This window comes from Acomys minous (assembly GCF_964271855.1).
Source record: "Acomys minous genome assembly, chromosome: 17".
Lineage (NCBI taxonomy): Eukaryota > Metazoa > Chordata > Mammalia > Rodentia > Muridae > Acomys > Acomys minous.
In genome coordinates, this window is record NC_140500.1 from 34,565,122 (window position 1) to 34,571,121 (window position 6,000).

General features: G+C 35.4%; 1 long non-coding RNA gene across 1 annotated transcript in view; it reads left to right on the forward strand.

The window, feature by feature from the left end:
* LOC311588363 overlaps positions 1-5,262 on the forward strand; it is a 55,059-nt gene extending 49,797 nt beyond the window's left edge. The window contains exon 3 of the long non-coding RNA XR_014776171.1: positions 4,700-5,262. This is a non-coding gene — a long non-coding RNA (uncharacterized lncRNA). The remainder of the gene's footprint in view (positions 1-4,699) is intronic.
* The last annotated feature ends 738 nt before the right edge of the window (positions 5,263-6,000 follow it).

Sequence of the window (6,000 nt, forward strand, 5' to 3'; positions counted from 1 at the left end):
AATGTCCTTTACACTTTTTAATTACATTAAAATTTTAATTTTGGGTTATGTAGTATACATGTAGAGGGCAGCGAACAGATAGTAGTAGTCTCTTTTCACCATGTGGGCTCCACAGATTACACTCAGGTCCTTAGGTTACTGGAAGAGGCCTTTACCTCGGTAACCTTAACATGTCCCTTTGACACACGAAGTGAACTATGGTAAATTTGTCCATGTTCTCTTCTGTAATGTACACTACTGGCAATTGGGAGATTTACATTCAGTTTTCAAGTCTCTGCTCTAAGACTATAAGACACATAAATGTTCTTTGATTTACCTATGGAAACTGGCAGACTAAGGACAATGGTAGGGTGTGAGAAGTCTAGATTCCAAACTGAAGTGTGCCCAATGGTCACTGATGTTTTTTTGTTTTTGTTTTTGTTTTTAAAATGGAATTCTGCGATACATAATCTCTGTGATTCTAATCATAATATCTGATTGGAGGCGAGAAAAGTGCTTACTAAAATAATGCAGTTCCTTTGGTTGGTGATGGACTAGAGAGGGCATTATGTGTAGGAGTGGTTCTCATGTCAAAGTAATAATTCATATATCAATAAGGCAAATTCATTAGAGATGAAAGAATGGTATCTGCTGTGGTGTTACATACAATTTATAGGAGTGGGATACTTTCATGAGAAATTCATGCTATAAAAATGTAACTATGCAACATAATTTACACTTAAAATATATTTATATACTTTATAATTCTAAATCTGTCATAAATATATGTATATAATATATACAAAATATACTGTTATATGCATGTATTACATGAGTGTATTTTGTTTCCATCATGTGGACTGAACCTAGCAGTGAAGTACAATGCACTAAGGAAGACTCCGTAAGAAAGGCAGCTTTCCTCAGATTTATATATGTAATTCTGACTTGAAGAATGTGCTTTGTTTTTAATGTCTATTTTCTCCCAAGTGAATATATAGGAAGAACTCTTAGACATGGGATTTTGTTCCCTCTGAGAATTCATTGAATTTTAGGGATGACAAGTATCTCTGCTTCTCTTGCCAGAAACAATAACTCTCACCAACTACTTTGCAGACGCCCATAGTTTATAAAGCTGTGAGTTGGGAAGGGAAATGACACTTGTCAATACCCATGTTCTTTCTGAGCAAACATATTTTGAAAAATACAACCCACAGACACTTCCCGGGTCACGGAAGTAGAAAGAGTCTTATATAGGAACATGTTAGGAACTTTTGAGAAAGCCTACATTGCTAGAAATCCAGGAATGGGACTACAAGCCTTGGAGTGATAGTCAGTAAAGCCAAGCAAGCTTTATGTCTAGATATGATAACTGTGGTAGTGAGGAAAGCTCTGCCTTGTGGTTTCTGTATGTCTAATATAGTTGAAAAAACTAATATAGTTCTGTTTTGTAATTAGAGAATGCATAAAAATTAATATGTTTGTGTTAATTAACAGCTTGTATTTCACATATAAATGCTAAAAGTTAATCATGCACCTTTATGGCTATAAGTCAACTCTTTATATGTGTACATTGATATTTTATACACTTAAGCATGTCTACATATTATATAGTATATATACAGATATATGAAATATTAATATGTGATTGCTTATTTCCCTGTGACTTATGAACAAACTGTCTACTTCAAAATTCCTATCTTTACCAGTATGCACACACACACACACACACACACAAACACACACACACGTGTACAAATGTATGTGTCAGTAATCAGATACCTATTTTACAACTAAAAACTGACACCAGAAAGAAGAATAACTTAAAGCTTTGGGAAACCCAAGAGTAGAGATTTGGAAGTACATCCATCTCTGAAGATGGTGCAACAGTTTCTGTTATGAAATAGAATAGGATCCTGTAGGACAGGTTGCTCAACCAAAGAGCCTTCTGGGAACATACTGTCTTGAGCAGCTGAAGCTCTCTGAGAGGGTCACTTGCTCCACTGAAATACTCGCTAAAATGCAGCAGTTTAGAGCTTAGAGTTCAAGCTCACTTGTCTACTTCTCTCTATTTCAACCTTCATTGTTTGAATGCCCTCTCTCTACACTCACACTTAAAGCTCTGCCTTGTACCCAGGAAGTATTCACAATCATGTGACACCCGTCAGTTAACATTTGAAAGCACTGTTCATGCTAATATCCTGGGGCTACATTTGTACAAGTGAAGAGAGAGCCTGGGATTAACATTCACCATAGGAGTCTAATCAACACAGAATATTTAGATAGGACAGAGTACGAAAACCAGCCCATTTCCTCAGTTATTTAAGTAATGCAGATGAAAGACACAGTTAAGTCTTATTGTTAAATAACTGACAATGAGGAAGTTAATTTAAAGAAGAATGTAAATGTTTATTTAACCTGAAAACACTCTAGGTTCTGCCTATATGATTTTTATCCACCAATGGTAGCTAGAGAAAACTTTGGTTGGATGATTTTAAGGTTAGAATTTTTAAAAACGTCTTCCTACAGTTTAATTATTGAGTGCAAGACAGAATCGCCGCACATCCACATTGTTCTACTAATTCTCCTGCTTTTACACACCCTCACCACAGTTGTAGGGACTTCAGTCAAATGTTTTGAGGGCAAAGCCTTGGATTGTCCCTTCCCGGGTCATGGCTGATGTGCCACGCCTTCATATGAGATAAAAACTCCTATATAGACAGGAATAAGGCGTGGATGAGCAGACAATAGCAGTATAGATCCATCAAGATTTGGAAAACACCTTCCCTTTAGTTTTCAAGCAAACGAAATGAGGATTATTGGCATTATAACTCCTAGGCATTTCCAGTTCATACCTTGTGTTACTCCTCTTTGGTATGGTTACTTCCTTCTTTAATTATTTGCACACCTCTAAAGCCATGTGATTTTTCTGATATGGCAGCAATAAGTAGTTAATGTTAAAATGGGCCTACTTCTCTTCCTTCTATTCTTTGCCCTCCTCTTCCCTTTCCTCCTTTTCCTCTTCCTTCTCCTCCTCTACCTCCTTTTTATTTTTGAAACAGGTCTCAAAAAACAAACCTGACATAAAATATTTTATACCATGGGGAGTAACCTTGAATGGCTGATCCTTTGGCCACCACCTCCAAAGTAGTGATTATGAGTGTATTTCATCATGCCAGAATAAATATAATTCTTATTGTCCTAATATCATCTATCAGATCCAAGAGAACTGTTTGTCCTTTCTCAGTACCATTAGTAACCACTCTCTATAATCCCAGTACTGTTTAGAGGTATCACACCAGGCAGTAAATGTTGATTGAAAATACCTTTTTTTATTTTTTGGTGAACAAAACAAAACAGTACATTTTGAATGACATTAATAACTTTAAGGTTAATGTCTTAGGATATATATGGCACATTTTTATCACTCAATAAGTATTTGTGGACTGAATGAATTAATTCGATTGCTGGAAAAATTTTAACCTAGATCAGAGTTTGTATTTCCAATAAGTTAAAATGGAAAAAAATTACCTAGGAGAAACAGTTTTTCTTTCTTTATAAAAGGACATATCTGTTATGTTTCCTAATGTCCTCAAGATGAGAATCCTTATTGGAGTAACCAAGAAAAGTACATCTTAGAGGATAAATAGAGATGTACATGTTGAATGCACCTGTGTGTGTGTGTTGTTGTTGTTGTTGTTGTGTTGTTGTTGTTGTATCTTGGAGGAAAAGGGGGAGAGGTTGGAGAGTAAGGAAAGCTCCAGTTAGTGTAACTAACTACAAAGATGACAGAAGAGTATGTGGACAGGTGACATAAGAGACAAAACAATGTTCATTCCTATGCTGTCTGATGTATACTGTCTCAGGCACTCCTTAGGACAAGGCAGGAGAATACCAATTAATTTTAGTAGAATCCAGCATTTACTTATCTAGGATATCAGAATATTTAGTGCCTGCTTCTCACTAGGTGGAAGAGGGATTTGTCTTATATATGTTATAAGACATATTATATAGTTTGCTTGTATATGTTAATAGGACTGTTTATTACAGGCAATCCTACAGAAGCCAAGGTCAATGGATAAATATTTTTTATTATTTATAATATTTCTCTTTCTTATTTTTAAATTATATGTATAAGTGTGTGTCCATCTGTTGGTATGTGTATGTGAGTTTAAGTGCACATGGAAGACAGAAAGGACATTAGAGCTTCTGGAGTTGGAGTTACAGGCAGTTGTGAGCTATCTGGAGTGAGTACTACAAACTGACCTCAGCTTTTTGCAACAACAGCAAATATTTTTAACTGCTGAGCCATCTCTTGAGGCCTCATCAATTTATTGCTGTTGTTATTATTATTATATTAATAATAATTACATATTTATTTGATATTGCAAAGCTAGGATATCTCTCACACTAGGCAAATATTTTTGCAACTGGGATACCTCACCAGTTTTTTAGTGGATTTTTTGAGTGACTTCTTTTTTTAAACCTCAATTATGTATATGTGTGCATGTATTTATATGTACACACACCTGTGGTACTTGTGGAAGGCCGAGAAAGTATCAGATTCCCTGGAACCAGAATGACAGGAGGTTATGAGCTGTGGGTTTTGAGAACTGAACTAAGTGTCTAGCACAAGTCCTTTTAGCTACCGAGATATCTCTCCGTCCTCATTTAACATTTTCAACTGGGAAATAAAAGTAAATCTTTCTCTTTCTCTCTTTAGCCTGATGACCCTCGCACAAACCTCAGTACTCCATCATGCTAAGCTGACACATCTCCAAACCGGGTGACGGTGATCAGGAAAAGCAGGAATTTCAAGTCAAGTCTGCTAAATGGCAAAGAAATGCTAAGAAAAAGTAACGGGAAGAAGAAGCACCAAGTGATTGTTTACATAATCTGTTTACGTCTGTCATAATCTTTTATGCTTAGGTCAACTCAACTCTTGAGCCTTTGTGCTTAGATTCTGAATGTTTGTTTCTGCAAAATTGCATGGGCAGTTTGTGTAATTTAAAGCTAAGGCTTACATTGGAATGATAATCACAATCCACACTGAAGAATGATACGCTTAAGCGCGAATGAAGCCGTTCATAGAGAAATGTTAATAAAATGATTGCAGCAAATTAAAATCAACTCCACCTGTACACTTTGTACATAAAATGGTTAAGTATTCTAAATGGCTTAAACACGTTTAAAATGGGACTTAAATCAGGTCTCTCAGAACTTGTTAAGCAGTTATATTACATGATCATTGAGTGCTTTACTCCATTTCAAAATGAGCAGGTAAGTTTCCACATATAACCTATTTAATTCAGGGAAATGAATCTTGGGAGTGTCATAGTTAGCTTCATTATAATTTATGTGAACTAAAATAACTTCAGATTAGTTTCAAAAACACCTTATAAATTAGCATTTCATATAACTGAGATTTCCCCTGTGGTGCTCATATTTAGGACAGATTAATGGTATCTTACTATTTTTAATTTCTTTTTCATTCATCACAAAATTTAAGTATGTGCCACTTCTTGGGCCTTTTTCTAAGGACCACATTCTACATGAATGAATCAAATAGAACTATCCTGAGCTCATTACTTAGCAGGATAATTGAATACGCAGGCAAAAGCCAAACGAAGAAATGAAGAAACCTAACAAGCTTTAGAAGAAGCTGCATTTTCTTTTTATGTACGTGTACTTGTGTGAGAGTATGCACACTGGTATGCAGGTGCCAATTCAGGCAGTTGGGAACCAATCAGTGTGGGTACTTTGGACCAAGTGCATGTTTTCTACAAGAAGAGCAATCACTCTGAACTACTATTGTCCAGTCTTTCTAACCCATAGTACTATTGTGATACTCAGTACACTAGATATTATTCTTGGTGCTGACATTATCAGTGCTAAGAAATATAACTTTTCCATGTTCTTTTATTAGAGAATTTGTATTTGAATATGAACAAACTCAACATATTATTAAATTAATGTTCAAAATTTGGGTTTGTTAATATAGAAGTGATTCAGATTCCTTTAGCA